The sequence below is a fragment of the Condylura cristata genome, unplaced genomic scaffold (assembly GCF_000260355.1).
Source record: "Condylura cristata isolate star-nosed mole 26May11 unplaced genomic scaffold, ConCri1.0 scaffold00011, whole genome shotgun sequence".
NCBI classification, from domain to species: Eukaryota; Metazoa; Chordata; class Mammalia; order Eulipotyphla; family Talpidae; genus Condylura; species Condylura cristata.
The window spans coordinates 53,063,666-53,082,221 of NW_004567112.1; the positions used below are offsets into that span (position 1 = coordinate 53,063,666).

General features: G+C 37.8%; 1 protein-coding gene across 4 annotated transcripts in view; it reads right to left on the reverse strand.

Moving 5' to 3' along the window:
- SGMS1 (sphingomyelin synthase 1) overlaps nt 1-18,556 on the reverse strand; it is a 280,001-nt gene that overhangs the window by 137,733 nt on the left and 123,712 nt on the right. For 2 of the 4 annotated variants that reach the window (XM_012723895.1, XM_012723893.1), the window contains 2 exons: nt 10,808-10,846; nt 6,838-6,980 (listed from right to left, as the gene is read on the reverse strand). The gene's annotated coding sequence lies outside the window, so the exon portion shown is untranslated. The remainder of the gene's footprint in view (nt 1-6,837; nt 6,981-10,807; nt 10,847-18,556) is intronic. The other 2 variants (XM_012723896.1, XM_012723894.1) reach the window with 1 other exon arrangement.

Genomic DNA, 18,556 nt, shown 5'->3' on the forward strand with positions numbered 1-18,556 from the left:
GTTCTTATATGCATAAATAAATAAATCTTTTTAAAATATATCATCAATCTTTTCAGAAATGCACTGGCTGCATGAAAAATACAACAATGATGAAAGGAAAACTGGAAAAGTCTGTGTTTTAAAATTTTGGACAAAAAAAAATAATGATGGATGCTTTGGATTAAATAATTTAAAAGCCTGGAAATATTTATAACATAGGATGCAAACAATTTTCCTCCTCAGAAACTATTTCTACTGATGCCAATTCAAGGCAAATCTTTCAATATTTTAAAAACCAGTCATATTTTTCCATGGTTAAATATGAAGTTCTATCCTAAGCTGAAACATTTTACAAAATTAAAACTTCCAAACATAGCTACTTTAAAAAGTCATAATAACTTCTCCAAACCCTGCAAATATTAATTTGAAAATCTCAAATCATCATGTGGCCTTATGTAAGTGTGCACCTGACAAATCATGTTATTAATCCAGCTGGCATACAATCCACATTATGTCTCTGGTTCCTTGTATGACAGATATTTAAAATATACTGCTAATTTTCACAATCTCAAAATACATAGCTGTACTAGGCAATCATTATTCCTTCTCTGATCGTTGTAACTTGAGCTCTGTGCCAATTTAAATCAACATTTACTCCACTTAATATTTGCTTTGCACCATAAAACATGTTTAAAAAACCATTCATTAGTTTAAGTCATACCAAATCTATTGCTGTTGCCAGAAAACTGTGCTTCGTGTAGCAATGCAGACAGGCATGGGCAGGAAGCGTTCTGGGTATTAAGTCAGTAACCCAGACAGCAAGTTATCTTCTTTAAGTTTCAGCGACTTAATATCCACCACAAAAAGAAAATTAAGGTTCACAGATGAATATGTGAATCCTTTAGGTTAGTGAGATAATCTGTTTGAACTGAACTTGGGTACCAAACATGATATAAGCTGGCAAAAGAGGAAAAAGATTATCAAGTGAAAGCAAAAGAAGGAGTAAGAACTTGTGTGGGAGAGCCCAAGGCGCGAAAGATGTGAAGGGAGAAGGCTGAAAAGGACTGGGAGCAGAACACAAAAGGCCTTAAAGGCTAAGTAGGATGCTGCTCTTTACCTTGAAATTAGGCACAGTCCTCCGTAGTGACTCCTTTAGAAGGAACAGATTCATGAACGGAGCATGAGAAAAACTAATCTACCAGTTGGACTAGCAGAAGAGACAAGACTATTAAAACAGACCAGCCCAAAGCACTAAAAGTGGGGACAGAAAAGTGAAAAGACAAAAAGAGACGCATGAAAGAGGGCACATTATAAAGGAAACAAAGTAGGGAGATTTTGAGACCCATTCAACAGGGTAACAATGAATATAAGATACATAAGGAGGGAATTAATCTAATTCCTCTACCTTTCACCTGGAAGTGCAATATATCACATTTTCCATGGAACAGTTCTAAAATTTCTTTTTATGTGCTATAGACCAGCAATCAATTATTTTTGAAATTCTACTTTCGTTAACTACATTTTCAAAGAGTCATCTCAATTTCACCACTTGGGAAAAGTTAGGAGGCACATCTTAATTGCTCAGTTCCTACAGAAAATACAATTTTGGCAGAGATATCTCACTTCTCAGAATTACTTAGGAAAACAGGTGAATACAAAAATGTAAGTAGTACAAGAAGCAAATAACCTGCAAGCAATAGGTTGCATATTTTATATACAATCTAGAACAATCTCCTTCCTCCAACACAATGTCAACCTATTTCATTGTTTTCATAGCATTTCCCCATGTGAAAAAATATTTCTCTGTATCACTTGTCTCCCTCATCCATCCTGCTCCGCTCCCCCTAGATTGGAAATTTCATGAAATTTCACTGCTCATTGTTATAGTCTAGTATGTACAATAGCATATGATTCTTAGCAGTTGTATGACAAACTAGTGGATGAATGAATATTCCCATGGCTTCAGCACTACACAACGCCAGGGGAACCATTCATTCATATTTTGTGGGTTGTACAGTGCCTGGAGAGGATTTGGGAAGTACAAACAAACGGCAGTCAGAAAAAAAGGCAACTCAGACGCTGCTTGACTCCAATATGTCTTGTTGCATTTACAAATTGGGCATAACTTATTGTTCTCCTGATAGAGATAGCAAGAGACTTCTCTCCATTTTTCAACTCAACACTAATTTCATTCTTTGAGTAAGAAAATCTGCATTCTTGATAAGGTCTTACAGATAGATACTCCTCCACTGTCCTGTAAATAAACAATATTTTTAACTGCTGACCAAGGATCAGAAATGCCAACTAATGTGTCAGCCACTGTAAATTCCTTAGGCTTCCCTGGTTACAGATATCTTTATAGAAATTCTCTTAGTTAGCCTAGCTATGGCAGAAACACAGCAACAGTTCCTGACTCAGAGTGGTCAGCTCCATGATTCATCAGTATCAATCTTCAATTTGAGAGCCTACCCAGAATGTTTTCAAAGAATCCAGAAGTAGATAATAGAGATTTCACAGACTGTCAGACACAATTTCACAGACCATATCATTCTGATGACAAGGATGTTCTCCTACTATACATATCAGCAAGAACACAGAAACCAGTCTCTTAGGGCCTTCAATATGCTATACTTAGCATCATTTACTGACATCATCACTAAAAGGTTCCTTTCCCTGAGCTCTCCCTGGTGGTGCAATGGGTTGAACACAGCATTATGAAGCTAGCCGCAGTACTTCACAACTAGTGTGATCGCCAGCCAAGGAGGTGACCCGCATGGCACACCAGACCTCTCCTGTCTCTCCCACTGCTCCCCTCAGCAGTATACTTCATCAGTCTGCCTGTTCTGCTCCCCACTCTATCTCTCATGAATCCTCTCAATGCCCCGGCACCTCTGGTCTATACCCCAGTTCTGTATGCATAAGTAAAATATTTTTTAAAAGATTCCTTTTCCTTTCCATTGCTAATAAGGCACTTCTCCACCTTAAACTTCTGAGGCACCTCTATGGAAACCATTGCCTAAGGGCATTCCAACAGCAGGGGTATAAGAAGGACATATAGCCCAAGACCTATATTTCAAGGTCTATAAGAAGGACTTATATACCCAAGAAGGACTGTGTCCCTACAGCAGAATTACAGCAGAATTACAGGCATAATGACATGATACTGTATGAACATCTATACTCTTGCCTATTTCTTCTTTTCAAAGGTCTACATGCCAGGGTGACTCTCAGTCTTTATTTTACAAGCAGCAGAATCCTTTCTTAAAACTTTGCAGAGGCCCTCCCTTGTGGTGCAGTGGGTTAAAGCACAGCACTGAGAAACTAAAGCCACTTCCGCATGAGTTCGATCCCGCCTGCCCCGGAGGAGATCCACATGGTGCGGCAGACCTCTCCTGACCCGCCCGCTGCTCCCCTCAACAGTGTACTTCGTCGATCTGCCTGTTCTGCTCCCCACTCTGTCTCTGGTGAAACTTCTCGCCACCCCTGAGCCTCTGGCCTGTACACCAGTTCTGTATGTACAAATAAATAAATCTTTAAAAAAAAAAAAACTTTGCATAAGTTCAATATATGTTGCTTTATGGGACAATGAGGAATTTATATTTAACCTGCATCTCAGGGACTTTGGAGTCTCCAAAGCAGTAAGCCAGGTTTGAATACATTATAGGTTTGGCTTTATACCAGCCTGTTCTGAGTGCTTCTATTAAATGTTCACCTAGCTTCACTGTAATTTCCTTCTCAGTCTGACAACTCTAACCCATAGGAACACTAGTTCTTCATCTCAGGAGAGGCCACAACAGTACTAAACAGTTCACAGTACACTGTGAACATTGTTCTCAAAGAGAAATACAAACACTCCAGTTAGTGAAGCTGCTTCACCCAGGGTTTATGCTGTGTGAAATAATTTAACTAAAAGAGTAGGGAGAAAAATGCTTAAAAACTACTGCACTAAAAGCATTAACTACATTAAGCAATTAGAAGGGTCAGGACTTGCAAATCAGGATTTGAGACATTCCATCTAACTATGGAAAAGTTGAAGCTACTTGTCACAGATAGGTCACCGTAAGGAAAGAACTTCTCCAAGCAAAGAGAATTTCTGGTGTTCCTTTCATGTACAGCACTTATGCCAAGAAATCTTTAAGTCAGGCTCACTGAATAATGAATAGAGGAAGCAATTTGGGTTTTCTCATCATAGGCTTAACCACTATTCATTATTTCACAAGATAGGCGCACACTAATGGTAACAATGGAATTCTTGCTTAATATACTTTGGCCCTACACACCGTGGCCTACTGTGAAGAGACACTAACTGAAATGAATTAGGTCTACCTAATAATCAGATCAAGAATTTATGCTATTATTCACTGAAATACTCCATAGTCATGGAGTATTTAGTATGTTGTAAAATAAACACAGAGAAAATGCTGAAATTATATTAAGTAAAACAGGATCCAGAAAACTAAATCTAATTTTGTTTTTTTTTAAGAGGTATACATATTTATAGGAATAAAAACTGGGAGTGTCCACATCAAAATTTTATGATCATGACTACATTTGAATGGTGTTTGCATGTTGTTCCAATACTTAGCTAATTTTCTATTTAAAATCGGAAAAAAATAAAAACCAAAAGAAATTTTATATACAGTAAAACTGACACAGCACTCCTGAGTTAATTTTTGGATATCTCATTAATATTAAGATTCATAGGTAAACGGCAGAGTTTTCCTTCCCTGTGTGGTGGAGGTCTATTCCATCTGCTTTGGAAGGAAATAAATGCTGCTGACATTCTGCTAAGGTGAGTAGAGCCTAATTACTATTGGGATCACAGTGTGGCAAACAACATGGGGTCAGAGCAGACATACCTCCGGTGTTCTCAAGAATGACTCAGTCTATCATAAACCAGAACTGTCACTGTTTGGAAAAAACCCTATCGGTCACTATATCAGGTCTATCTAGATACCTTCAGCTCTGTGAGAAGCAAGCTATTTAATTATTTGTTTTAAGATGCTCTTTGTAGTAATGCAAAGCATAAAGTATCCCTGCCCATGTTTGCATTCTAAATGTCACTGCTGTGTGTAATCAGTGAGGCAGTCTAATTATTAAAAGCACAGCCTGTGAAATCAAACAAGTCTTGGTTCAAGCTCTGGCTCCATTCTCCAATTCTCTAATTGCATGAGCCTGGGCAAGTTCACAAAGGCACAAGCCTCCATTTATTCACCCTTCAAAAATGAAAGGTGACCACACCCACCTTCCAGAATTTTAGTGAAGTAAATATTTAGTGAAGTAAATATGAATGTACACAGCATCTGGTGATATAATACGATTTAGAAGCCTAATATACACAGATTTTCAAATCTTGTAGAGATCACTACTGCAAAAAAAAAAAAAAAAGGTACTACTTATTCTTAAATTCACTTAAACTTACAATTCATAGACTCAGGGTAACCTCCCATCTGTACACACTGAGAAAAATCATTGAACCAATGCTGCACACTTAACCAGACGGTCAACATTTTAAAGAATCTGTGCTCTGGAGCATTTTCAGTCAGTATAGTAAAAGGATATAGAAAATGATACAACTAATGTTACAGACATAGAATTTTTTAGACACTGGAAAGTTCACTCCTATACTTCCTATGTTGGTCCCATAATCATTTTAAAATGTATCAATAAATACATCTGAGTTTGTGTTAGAAACTCAGGCATAATTTAATGTCTCATAGACATAATAACCCTCTCAGTAAAATTTCAAAATGTGGAAAGTGTTTACTTTGCATATGCCAATTAAATATTATAATTACAAGCCAAGTAAGATGTCACGAAATCAGGGAAATAGCCAGTAATAAGTACAAACACTAAAATTAAAATTAAATTAAATTTAAATAGTAAAAACAGCAAATTAAAATTCTACAAACATCAGGATATTTTGCAAACCTTTCTTCAAAAAATGGAAAGAGCCCAGCAGACTATTTCTACTGCCTGAAGCACACATACCTAGTGATGAATTCCATTTGTCATTTACTTTCAAGGAAACAGTAGGACAGTTCTTTAACTACTTGGAACCTCAGTATCTTTATGTAGAAAATGAGACTTCTTTAATGCTGTCATAGTGATATGGTGACCAAAGACACAAAATACAAAGCACATTGACAGTGTTACCTACTGGTAGATGGGAAAAAAAACCCAAAGGTTCGAGCAACCATATAAAGGGTTGTATAGCATGACACAAGCAATGCCATATCAAAAGCCAAACATCTGCTGAAGATCACAGGGCATAAAATACAGGTGATCCTGATCTTGACAATAAACACTTCTAGGAGATAAGAATTAAAGGCTATAAGCAAGCAAATGAAGTATCCAAGTAACAGGGAGGATGGTGTCAGGAATGAGCAGATCAAAGTTAATGACTAACAGGAAATTAGCCACTCCAATATAGCCACTACACAGTCAGTGGCTGTGATATATTCAAGGTCAGCATAAAGTCAGTAACAGTTGATTTGAAGGACACAAAGTTTTGACTGATTTTTGCTACTTACTGTCCTAATTCCCAAAAAAGGTAGCAATGACATTTTTGGTGAGACATTTGTTACCACGTTCATGTTGTGTCTGCTGTCTTTCTTTATTGTCTTTCAAGGACTAGGAAGGACTCTAGAGTCTGGGTCAGAGTTGTTCAAGAAAGAATTAAAAATGATATCCTAATATACAATCAAGTTTAGAAAATAAAAACCCCATGTACATTAGAGACCAGTGAGTGAGGTTCTACTCTAACAAAGGCCTCCTTCCCCAGACAATGGCTCAAGTTACCCTAATGCAGCAGAATGGATCACACCAAGTTCAATCCCCGCTAAAGGTATTACATACCTCCAACAGCTACGGTTTCGCATTTATCAATAGGTTCCTTTAAATTTATTCTCATGTACGTTTCCTGAGGCAGGTCTTGTCTTCTACTTCATGAGTTTTCCAACCAGACACACTTGTGCATTCCAAAGAACTCAATGGGATACCTAGAATATAAGAGGGGTAATTTAAGCTTAGCCTCTTTAAAAATGGAATTATAAAACTGTAAAGCTAAAAGGCACCTTTTAAATCTGCCTCACTAGAAATACAAGTCTTAAAGTTTTAAAACAAAAAATTCACACTTGACCTTCACCACCTCCTACCTTACCTTTCATTCCTCCCTTGTTCTCTTCCACCATCCAGACATTTTACAGGGTGGAAAGGGAAACGGGGTCAGAACTGGGGTGGGAAAAGTGCACTGGACTGTGGTGATGGCATACAGGTGAATTGGTGGTGGGAAACCCATGGGGATTATAACTGAGATGAAAAATGCACAAAACGAAGAATGATGTAAAATAAATAAATAAATAAACACCTTCTATACAGACTGGCAGAGAAATAGGTAGTCATTTCTCTGAAGCCCAAACATTACCCACATAAATAACATCCTTTAAAGTTGCATATGTGCAAATGGGTATGTCCATAAACAGGAAGCTAAGGATACTATTTTGCATGTGAAAAAGGACAAAAAGTGTTATAGTGATCCAACATTTATAGTTATTTGTATTACATATGAAAGAAGTGTGGAATCTAATAATAGCTAGCAAGATGGCATTTTAATTTGATCATGTTACTTTAGTCAGTAACATTCTAATTTTTTCTGCTAAAATTATCTATTAGAAATGGGTTCTCAACCTTTTTTAGCATTACATAAGCTCCACATCATTGCATAACTGATGAAAGCTAATTCTATTCTACTACCATCCAAAAGTAAAGAGGACCATGACTTCTCTGAAGCCTAGCCTTGGACCCGGGGATAAAAGTCCTGAGGGCTTCATGCACCAAGCTAGATAGCTAATATCTTGAGCCAACTAATAGTTATAGGAACAACAGAACCATTCTTTTTATTACTTTTATTTGTCCTTTCTTTGTCCTCTAAGTCCCCATTAAAATTATAGTAAAAAGAGAGAAAAGGAACAATCTATGAAGGCAACAAACAAAGAAAAGTGTACTGCAGCTGAAACAAACATCAATAGCATTTTACAAGATGTTAGCAGAGAAGACTACTAAGCAGAGCAGAAAAGAACAGGGTGGAGCCACACTACCAAAAAGCAAAAAGTCAGCTGAGGGCTACAGAATGGCTTAGGAAATGGAGCTACTGATTCCTTGGAAGTATAAGGAGCCCAAAGGAGGAAGCCTGGTTGGAAAGTCTCCACAAAAAGCAGTTCTAGACCCTTTACACCACATACAAAAATTAACACAAAATTAATAAAAGACCTGAACATAAAGCCTGAAACTATAAAACTCTTAGAAGAAAACATAAAGGGAAAATTTTTATGACACTGACCTTGGCAACAGTTTCTTGAATATAATGCCCAAAGTTCATGTGACAAGAGCAAAGATAGGCAAGTGGGACTACATCAAGTTAAAAACTTCCACACCGTCAAAAAAAAAATAGAATAAAAAGGCAAATCACAGCCCTCCCTGGTGGCGCAGCAGGTTAAAGCACTGCACTAAGAAGCTAAAGCCACTTCCGCATGAGTTCGATCCCTGCTCCCCGCCTGCCCCGGAGGTGACCACATGGCGCAGCAGACCTCTCCTGACCCGCCCGCTGCTCCCCTCAGCAGTGTACTTCCTCGATCTGCCTGTTCTGCTCCCCACTCTGTCTAGTGAATCCTCTCACACTCCGCATCTCTGGCCTGTAGCCCAGTTCTGTATGCACAAATAAATAAATCTTTAAAAAAAAAAAAAGGCAAATTACATAATAGGAGAAATTATTTACAGAAAATAGAAAGAATTCCTATAACTCAACACCAAAAATCAAGTAATTTTATTGCATATTTTATCAAAATAAAAAAAAAGTAAGATCTTCCTTGATTTTCTAGGTGGGTCTGATATAGTAACAATGTTTTCTTAAAAATGCAAGAGGGAGGCAAAGCCAAGGTCAGGCTAATGTAAAATGAGACTGCATTTACACTCTTGCTGTTTGTTTGTTTGTTTGTTTGTTTGTTTTTTAATTATTTATATTTTGCAAAATTGGTCATTTTTTTATTACAATGTTTCTTTCTTTTTCCCCAATTCTGCCATGCACTTTCACCACAGATAGTCCCTTGAGCTCTTGCTACCCTCGTTTTGACCCCTCTCCCTCACCTTCCCTGCAGAATGTCTCTGACTTATAGTTGTCTGTTTATTTTTGTTTCATTGTGTTGTGTTCTTATTGCTATTATTTTCAGCTGTTGTTTCTTGAAAGAGTAAATGGGGATGAGGGGGCCTTCCTGGTGGTACAGGTATTAAAGTCTCAGCAAGCTACCTCCAGCCACTGTGGCCTGAGTGTGATCCCCAGCCAGGGAGCTGACCCACATGGCACAGCAGACCACTCCTGTCTCGCCTGCTGCTTCCCTGTTCTGCACCCCACTCTATCTCTGGTAAATCCTCTCAGCCCCCATACCTGTGGCCTATATCCCAGTTCTTATATGCATAAATAAATAAATATTTTTTAAAACAATTTGAAATTACAAGCATGCTACCAGGAACTAAAAGTCTGAGAAGTAATAAGAAAATGTCTCAGACACAGGACAAAAACAATGAGATGGAAAATAGCTCGGAAAAAGATGTAAGAAAATTAGAGAATCCAACCATGAGGTCCAAATATCTAACAAACTTGCAAAAATAAATAAATAAACTGAGAAGAGGGTAGAAAGGAAATTATTTAAAAAAAAACAGTACCAGAAAATCTCCCAAACTGAAGGAAACCTGTTTCCAAATAGAACTATGAACATGAAAAAACACAAGTTTCAGAATTCTGAGAATAATAAAGAGTTCAAAATTTTTTATAAAAATAAAGCAGTTTATACATAAACTGGGAAGCAGAAAAGTCTGAAATATTTCAACCAAAGGAACACAATTACAGACAAAATATAGTCATAATAAAAATTAGATATATTTTTTTTAACAGCAGACTATAACCCAAAAACATTCCAAAAAAGAAGAGGCAGAAAGAGCAGGAAAGTAGGTGTGAACAAGAGTGAAGGGCAGTATATAAGGGGAAATCAATGCACAAACTCAAACTGAACAGGTATCAGTGAATGGCCTTTAAAGCTTACTGTACCTTGTTTAGGAAGAAGTAGGTAAATACCGAGGCAAAAGAGTTCAAAGGGGATATCTTTGGGCAAAAGCAACAATACAAGTATACAAGGAGGATGGTGGCTGTTTGAGTATTATTTGAATTTTCACCAATGTATATGCTCTCAAAATAAAATACTATAAACAGATGAAAGGAAGGGAGAGGTGAGAGGGAGGGAACAGACAGGAGGACAGGCTCAAATTTAACAAAACAACTCTACAAAGTTACACGGTAAAGTGTTCACCTAAGCAGCATCAAAATAGCAACTGTCCTAACATCATGCAAATGGGTACTTGTAGCCTAGAATAAAATTTCCTATTACAGCACCACATATGAATCCCTAAGGTGTTATATTGCAAATAACTGAAATGACACTATGCTGTGGAAAATGACACCACAATGCTTCAAAAATCTGATACCAATAACAAAGACACAAACATCAAATATGTAGTAGAGTGGGAAGAAAGTTATTTCGAGATAGAAAAAAAAAAACACTGATGATAATATCTTCTTTAAATACATGATTATAAATATACATATATATAACAAAACTAAACCGTATATTGTTAGACACTCATGTGTGTGTGTACATTGCTAACACATTTCTTATATGTTCAAGTTGGCCACAAAATTTGTTTTAGTTCTTCTCAGCAGGAAAATATGAAAAAGGCAAGCATAAAAGATAGCTAAAGCAACTAAAAGCCCATTTACCTGAATTATGTTATTTTTCTTCACCAGTCTTTTTCCAATCTAGGAGAAAATAAGAAGTAAGTAAAACTGCATTCTTCACCTAGTGAGCTTCGTATACAAAAAAAAAAAAAAAACGAAAATCCCAGTTAACTATTATTTACCTCTTATTCTCTATAGCAAAAATTGCTTCCCCTCCACCACTACTTTCCAGCTAAATTCGGTTTTCAGAAAATATCAGATTTTGGTAATCAGAATAAGCATTATCAGGCAAAGCCATGCAAATGTAAACGCAATGCCAATAAAAAACCGCATATGAAGTGCATCTAGTCGTAAAGCACACGTTCTAAAATGATATACTAAAATACAGTATCTCTTGTCTATTCAGGTAAATAACTGTTAATTGTAATACAGAGAAAGAGAAGAGTCAAGAAAGCATGTTTTTCAAATGCTAAACCTACAACTGTAGGCCAAAAGGAAAGAGGTAGCGACATATTGAAATTTTCATTTTAAGCAGAATGCAGGCAATTCGCAGCAGAGCAACCCAGACCATGCACATATGTGAATGATCAAAGAACTTATAGACTGAAACCCCCATCACCTTAAAAGCTTGGAAATGCTTCCTCCCTTTTTTTTTTTTTTTTAAAGATTTATCCATTTGTGCTTACAGAACTGGGGTACAAGCCAGAGACTCAGGGGTGGTGAAAGACTTCACCAGAAAGTGGGGAGCAGAACAGGCAGATCAACGAAGCACACCACTGAGGGGAGCAGCGGGCGGGCCAGGAGAGGTCCGCCGCGCCATGTGGTCACCTCCGGGGCAGGCGGGAATCGAACTCATGCGGAAGTGGTTTCAGCTTCTTAGTGCAGTGCTTTAACCCGCTGCGCCACCAGGGAGGGCCGCTTCCTCACTTTTATCTTTATGAAAGACTCTCTCAACTAAAAATAAAATTGGACATTTGAAAATATATACGTAAATATATGTATTTCTAAAATATATATGTAAATTAGGATGCCAGCAGAAATGGGGAAAGTGGCAGAGTTCTTAAAAATAAACATTTGCATTAATGTATTAAAAACATACAGAAACATACAGAAAGCTTGAATGGCTTAATTTCTCTGAAGTGAACACACATGTATAAACAACACTCTTTGCAAAGGTCACCACTGCCCTGATTTCAAATACCAGATTAGCTGTGCCTGTTGGGCAAGGTATAATTATTCTGGAATCTGTCTGCGAGAATCCTCATATTGGGATCAAACTGAAAAGCTTTAGGGAGAGAGAAGCAAGTAGTTTGTCGCAAGGGGGTATTCTGATAGAGTCTGACACGTCTGTAGAAGGTGCTTTGGTTGGGTGGATGGTTGTTCGAAGTCAACCTGCAAATTCCTCCAGATACACTAGGACAGAGAAACTGTTTTATGATATAAATAGAAGGGAAAGGATCATTTTATTGTGCAAGATGAATGTACTGGTTAAACAGGGAAAAAAGGAGTAGAAGGAAGGCAGGAAGGGAGGGGGTCTTTAGACCTCCTTTCTAACAGAAATGCCTATAAATAACGACAATAACCAGACTGGCGCATGCTATAAGCTACTCTTAGTTATTGAGGAATCATTTCATATGGATCTTCCAAGTGCTGTGAAGCCTGCAGACAGATACGGATATTAAATCTCTAAGTAGCTAAGTGTGGTGACGGAAGTGAAACTCAGTAGGTGAGGTCAAGCCATCCCTCCATACAGCTTCTGTGCAGGGTGAGAGACACCAAAAACAAGACGGAAAATGCTCACAGAAAAGAAAACCCTCTGTAATTAAACACAGAATGTACTACATTATCACTGCTGAGGAAGCATTTAAAGGAAAAGAACCAAGCAATTCAGAGTTCACAGAGTCTTCTGAATTACCCAAAAGCTGTCACTTCTAAAGGAGGCCCACTTATCTTTCTGTACCTCAAAGGAGACATCTCAAAAAAATCCTTCCACTTCACAAGATGTAATTTTTTGACATGTTAACTTGCTTTATCACTTGCTCTGTGTGCTTTCCCACTGCCACGGAGGAAATCAAAAGAACATCATGTTCCTCAGAGAAAGTCACAGATGCAGAGACAAAGTACCATCAGAAAGTTATTGACGAGCTTATGATAATGCCACCTTCAAACAACATGTCGCACCTGCGTGCATATTTAGTTTTACCATAATGACTTTAAAGAAAGGGAAGAAACAGTGTATAGTTCAAATGGGGAACCTTCTATTCTACTACTTAAGGAGAGAAAATAAAATATCATCAAAATATATCAGGCTATATGTGATATAACTACCAAAAAGTATGGAGCCAAAGGGCCACCCTTCATCCTTATTGATCATTTGAAATATGCATGTGTTCAATGACAATAACTATGAATGCCTTCACAGTTAATAACATAAGAGGGCCCTCCCTGGTGGCGCAATGGGTTAGGACACAGCACTGCAAGCTGGCCGGAGCCACTTCAGTTCGAGTTCAATCCCCGGCCAGGGAGGTGATCCACCACGTGGCATAGCAAACCTCTTCTGACCCAACCGCTGCTCCTCCCAGCAATGTACTTCATTGATCTGCCTATTCTGCTCCCCACTGTGTCTCTGGTGTATCCTCTCACTGCCCCTGCACCACTGGCCTGTACCCCAGATTTGTATGAATAAATACTTTAAAATAATAATAACAATAATAGAAGAACCCTGCAAGGATGAAAGGTTAGACTCTCTTAATTCATCAAATGCAGACAGACCTTCAGCCCAGAGAGGGTAGGCAACTTGTCCGAGGTCACAAACTTACCTAAGAACGCACTGGGAAGAAGTAGGAGAGATTTCTAGATCAAGTCTGGGGAAGACCTGCGATACGGTTCTGTTTCATCTAAGCCAATAGATGAAAAACAACCTAATCTGTTTTCAACTCCAAATCATTTAAAGATTCTTTCACAATTTTCTAGTTTCAAATTTCTTTTGATATGTCCTGAGCAAAGGATACTGACAGGCCTTCCTCCCCTGGGATGGGGGAAGTATCTTGTTAGTGAGTGGCTTGAGGACAGGAAACAAAAATAGGTCTGGATGGGCTCTTTTTATAGATTAGATAACTGTGAAAGTGGCTGAGAGATTTCTGGTGTTGTCTTTATGTGGGATCTGGCACAGGGTATAGTAAAAGCTGCAGTCTTGGTTTTGCAGTGGACCAAAGCTGGGAAGACACAATGTGTGAAGTTCTGACACTAGTGAGGGAGCGAGTTCACCACGGTCGCCTAGTACAGTAACACAGCTAGGAAAAATTACATCCAAATTACACTTGCAAGGCTGTGGTTTTAAACTTTTAATTAAGACTGGGTATAGTAAGGGAGGTAAACATTAACCCAGTGACATTTTGAAGAGTACTGATGGGGGAAACAGGTACCCTTGCCTCTTAGTCACAATTATGGAATAGCATGACTTCAATGCTGGTGTGTTTATTACTGGTGATTTCTTCTCAGGGGAAAAGAAAGAAAAAAAAAAAAAAACACTGGAATGGGAAAAGTTTCCAAGGGTAAAAAGGAATTAACACAGGAAGCAAGGTAAGGAAAGACGAGATTACATAGCTCACAAAACTCTTCAAGGCCTGGCAGGTTCCCTCTCTACAAGTTTTTGTGTGTAGGGCCCATCCATTTAAAGCTTGTTATTTCCTTTTATATCCAGGAGGCCAGTGGTTTCATCTTGGTGACCATCCTGACTGAGTGAATTACTCACTGATTGATTGATGGGAAATAGCTGCCCAGAGGCTAGCACCAAATGTCAAAATCAACTGTCATTGTCCACCACCATGGACAAGGAAATCCAGCAGGCATGCTTCATTTTGGCAGCCCTGTCCCAAACTATAATTATAATTCAGTTGTTCCTTCTCAGGGGAAGACGGTGTATAATTAGACATGAATTATACAGAGAGACCAGTAATAGCACAAGATAGATTTAATTATATTTTTCTATTTTTATTATATTTTTCTATTAAAATTAAACCTGATTAGAATAGTAAAGCCACTGGAAAAAACTGTCTCATCTCACTCATAAACAGCATGTTATGCAAGGTAAATCTTAGTTTACGAGAAGATAAAATCCGAAGTGTGAAGAAAATGTTTTCTTCGTCTAACGTCAAACTCTCAATAAAAGCCATTCATTGAACTTTTCTTTCTTTCTAGGGCTCAGAAAATAAGCCTCAGGAGAGAGGAACTGGACCACAGCTGCATACTATGTCTATTCTAGCAACATATCCCAGTCCCTGCTGCAGACACACAGGAGTGTCAAAGAGGAAGACTTTGGCTACACTCAAAATCGCTATCTGCCCTTCATTCTTTTTCCAGATTAAAAGAATAATGCAAACAGTAAACTAAAGTCTCCTGGCAGCAAGTCCTCGAACCTCACCTCAGCTTGCATCCTGTCAAAATCATCTTGATTAAGTCACAGAGCTCTTTGTCAAAGTTGTCTGGCAGAGATGTAAAAGAAAACAAAATATAAATGATCATCCATTAACTCCCCCAGGAGCTTTGAGCAACTTGCTTCTTTTTCCTTTTCCTCTGTAAAGTGAATTTATAAAAGAAAAGGACAGTTTTATAAACTGCAATCTACTAAAATATGGGACACTAAGAGACAGGTTTTAATGGGCATTTGGGGGTGGGGGGGGACTTTAGACACCACACATACATAAAACACCTGTTGTTCCTAAAGAGGATAAAAAGTGAAAGCAAATGTGCACCAGGGAATGATGAGAGAAATTAATGGGTACAAAGCAAAATCGGAAAAAGCCTAGGTACTATTCTTAAAGATCCGAGTGTAACCTAAAAAGCAAGCAAGGGTCCATCTCTTCTACTTAAGAACCAAGTGCTCTCAGCCTGAGGAAAAAGCGAGGTACGGTAACCCTTCATACAGCAAATATTTGAATGGGGTTATCCAGAGATGAAAAAAGCAGCTTCCCTGAAGGATCTCACAGTTTAGAACACATAAGTCAATATTTACGCTTTCATGTGGTGAGTGTTATCACAGAGATAAGTAATTACTGATATCAAAAGGAAGCACTTCCCTGATAGGGACCAGGTGCAATTCCTGCACATTACATGTAAAAGTATACTTAGTTTCACTGCCCTTCTGCTCTGCTGTGATTCTGCTTTTGCTGTGGTGTCCCTCTACCAGCAAAAAGAGTATGATTTACTGAAGGATCAGATGATGAGACTTTTATTTGGGGAGGGAGGCGGCAATAAAGTCTTTTTTATTAAAAGATTGATTTATTTATGCATACAGAACTGGGGTACAAGCCAGAGGTACAGGGGTGATGAAAGAATTCACCAGAGACAAAGTGGGGAGCAGAACAGGCAGATCGATGAAGTACACTGTAGGCGGGTCAGGAGAGGTCTGCCATGCCATGTGGACCACCTCCAGAGCCGGGGATCAAACTCACACTGAAGCAGCTGCAGCTAGCTTGGAGCACTGCAGCCTAACCATGTACAGCTGTCAATGCAAACCCGAACCTTATAGAAACTGAAAGTGTATATAAGCCCCTGACTTCCAACCTCTGGATGCAAATCCACTGAGCCAGCCCTGGTGCAATCAAACCTACTTCTTGTTAGCTCTGGTGTCCATGTTTCTTTGCTCCATAGTTCCTTAGAACTTTGAACATGATAATGACACTAAGAATGTCCCAGAAAGGGCTGCAGCAATAAGCCATTCTCTTGCTTCTTGGTACTCCAAGTACTACATATCATTGCAATTAAAAAAAATTCATGTAATTTAATTTACTGTGATATTAGTTAGCTAGAATGTCCCAGAAAGGGCTGCGGCAATAAGCCATTCTCTTGCTTCTTGGTACTCCAAGGACCACATATCACTGCAATTAAAAAAAAATTCATGTGATTTGATTTACTGTGGAAATTAATAGCATAGTGATAATGATTCACTTAGTTTTACTGAGTTTCCTCCTCTGTGTGCATGCCTCAGCCAAAAGCTAAGTGTCCATCATGTCAACCAGATGCAAAAGACAAAGGGGACCTCCCCTCCCCAGTGGAATAATTCTAGGCCCTCAAGGACTACCTGAGAATTTTTCATTCATGACCCAGATGTTATAATTTTATATTAAAGTAGTAGCAACCATGGGCTGCAAAGTTTTGCCTTACTTATGATTAAAACCTAAATCTTCAAATGGTGCCATTTCCAAATATAATGAAGAATTCACTGTCTAGATAAAATAAAAGTAACTTTGTGGGCTGAATGTATTTTGTTTTGTTTCCTCCATTAGCAAGTAAAAGTCTTTTTGAAATGTATTATATTTCTTAAGTTTTCTCCTGTTCGCAAAAGTCACAGATGCTCATCAAATGATATTACAAAATAAATGTACACACAAACAAGAAATATTATGAAATAATCTTAGCTCCTAGTCAGAAGCACTTACCACTTTGAAAAATTTCTTTCCAGTCCTTTTTTGAGGTACCACAATGATGGTACCTTGATCCTTGCTTGATCCACTGTGCACACATGTTCATGTGTGCACGCTCACTCTGTGTGTGTGTGTGTATAGCAAATAAAATAAATTTACTTTATATATTAGAATATATTAATATCACTTATAATATAAAAGAACATAATGACTAAATATTCTTTTACATACTGTAAATTTTTTCGTATTTTTGTATACTATATTTCATATACTTTCTACATACACTCTTAGTATATTCTTTCTTGGTTGTGTCAAGTCATTCATTTTATAAACTTACAACTATATACATTGTTTCATAGTCACTTTTCAAGTCACAACATATGAACATCTTTCTAGACTATTAAACTTTTAAATGTTCTTCTACATCCTTACCCCTGCCTGTCCCTCCCTCTCTTTCAAGAGAAGATCAATTCACTATTTTGTAGAGAAATGAGGTATTCCCCCATTTGTTATTTGTGAAAATAACACTTATTTTCTCATACATTACCCAGGTTTGTTATAAGATTTGGAACACAACCGAGTTTTACTAAACTTGAGGACATATGTGCATACTATTTTATAACTTGTTTCCAGTCACAATCCATCATAAACATTTCCTATCTCCTTAAATATACTTCTGGGGGTTATCTCTACATTTTTTTAACAAGAATGCCATGAGCCCAATTTTCCATACTCTTCATGAGTCAAGGCCATTATTAGGAAAACAGATGCTTATAACATGCTGTAGCAATGGGTGAAAATGGTCAGTACTCAAGCCAGAGTGAACAACCCCAGCAGATGCCTCCCATCTATTCTGTTTTTTTTTTTTTAAGAGTTCTCCAATATCAACCTTCAAGTCAGTGATGTCTCTTTCATGAAGGTAAAATAGATGTAAAATAATTCTCAATCATTCCTCAAGCAAGTGCAAGGGGCATTATTACTTCAAACAGATTCTTCCCAAGTAACATTCCCACTCTCTAAAGAATAATAAGTATGATAACAATAATGAGGGAGAGAAGAAGAATAGAGAATAATTTTCCTATTACTGTGATTAAACAGCCTCTGCTAGTGTCCGAATCACTAATGAAAGATCTGTATCAAGAATTTCAATGAATTTTTCTTTCCCACAGTTAACAAGAAATGCATATCCTTCAGCACCTCCAAATTTGTAGATGGATATTTGTCTAAAAGTATTTGGGTTTTCTCCAACACCTGCAAATACTCTCCCATCCTGCAATAAGGACATTTCTGCACTGGTCATACTTTCCTCAAGTTCTGAGGCTTAACTTATTAACCACAATCCAAATTCAAAACCCAAGCAACAATG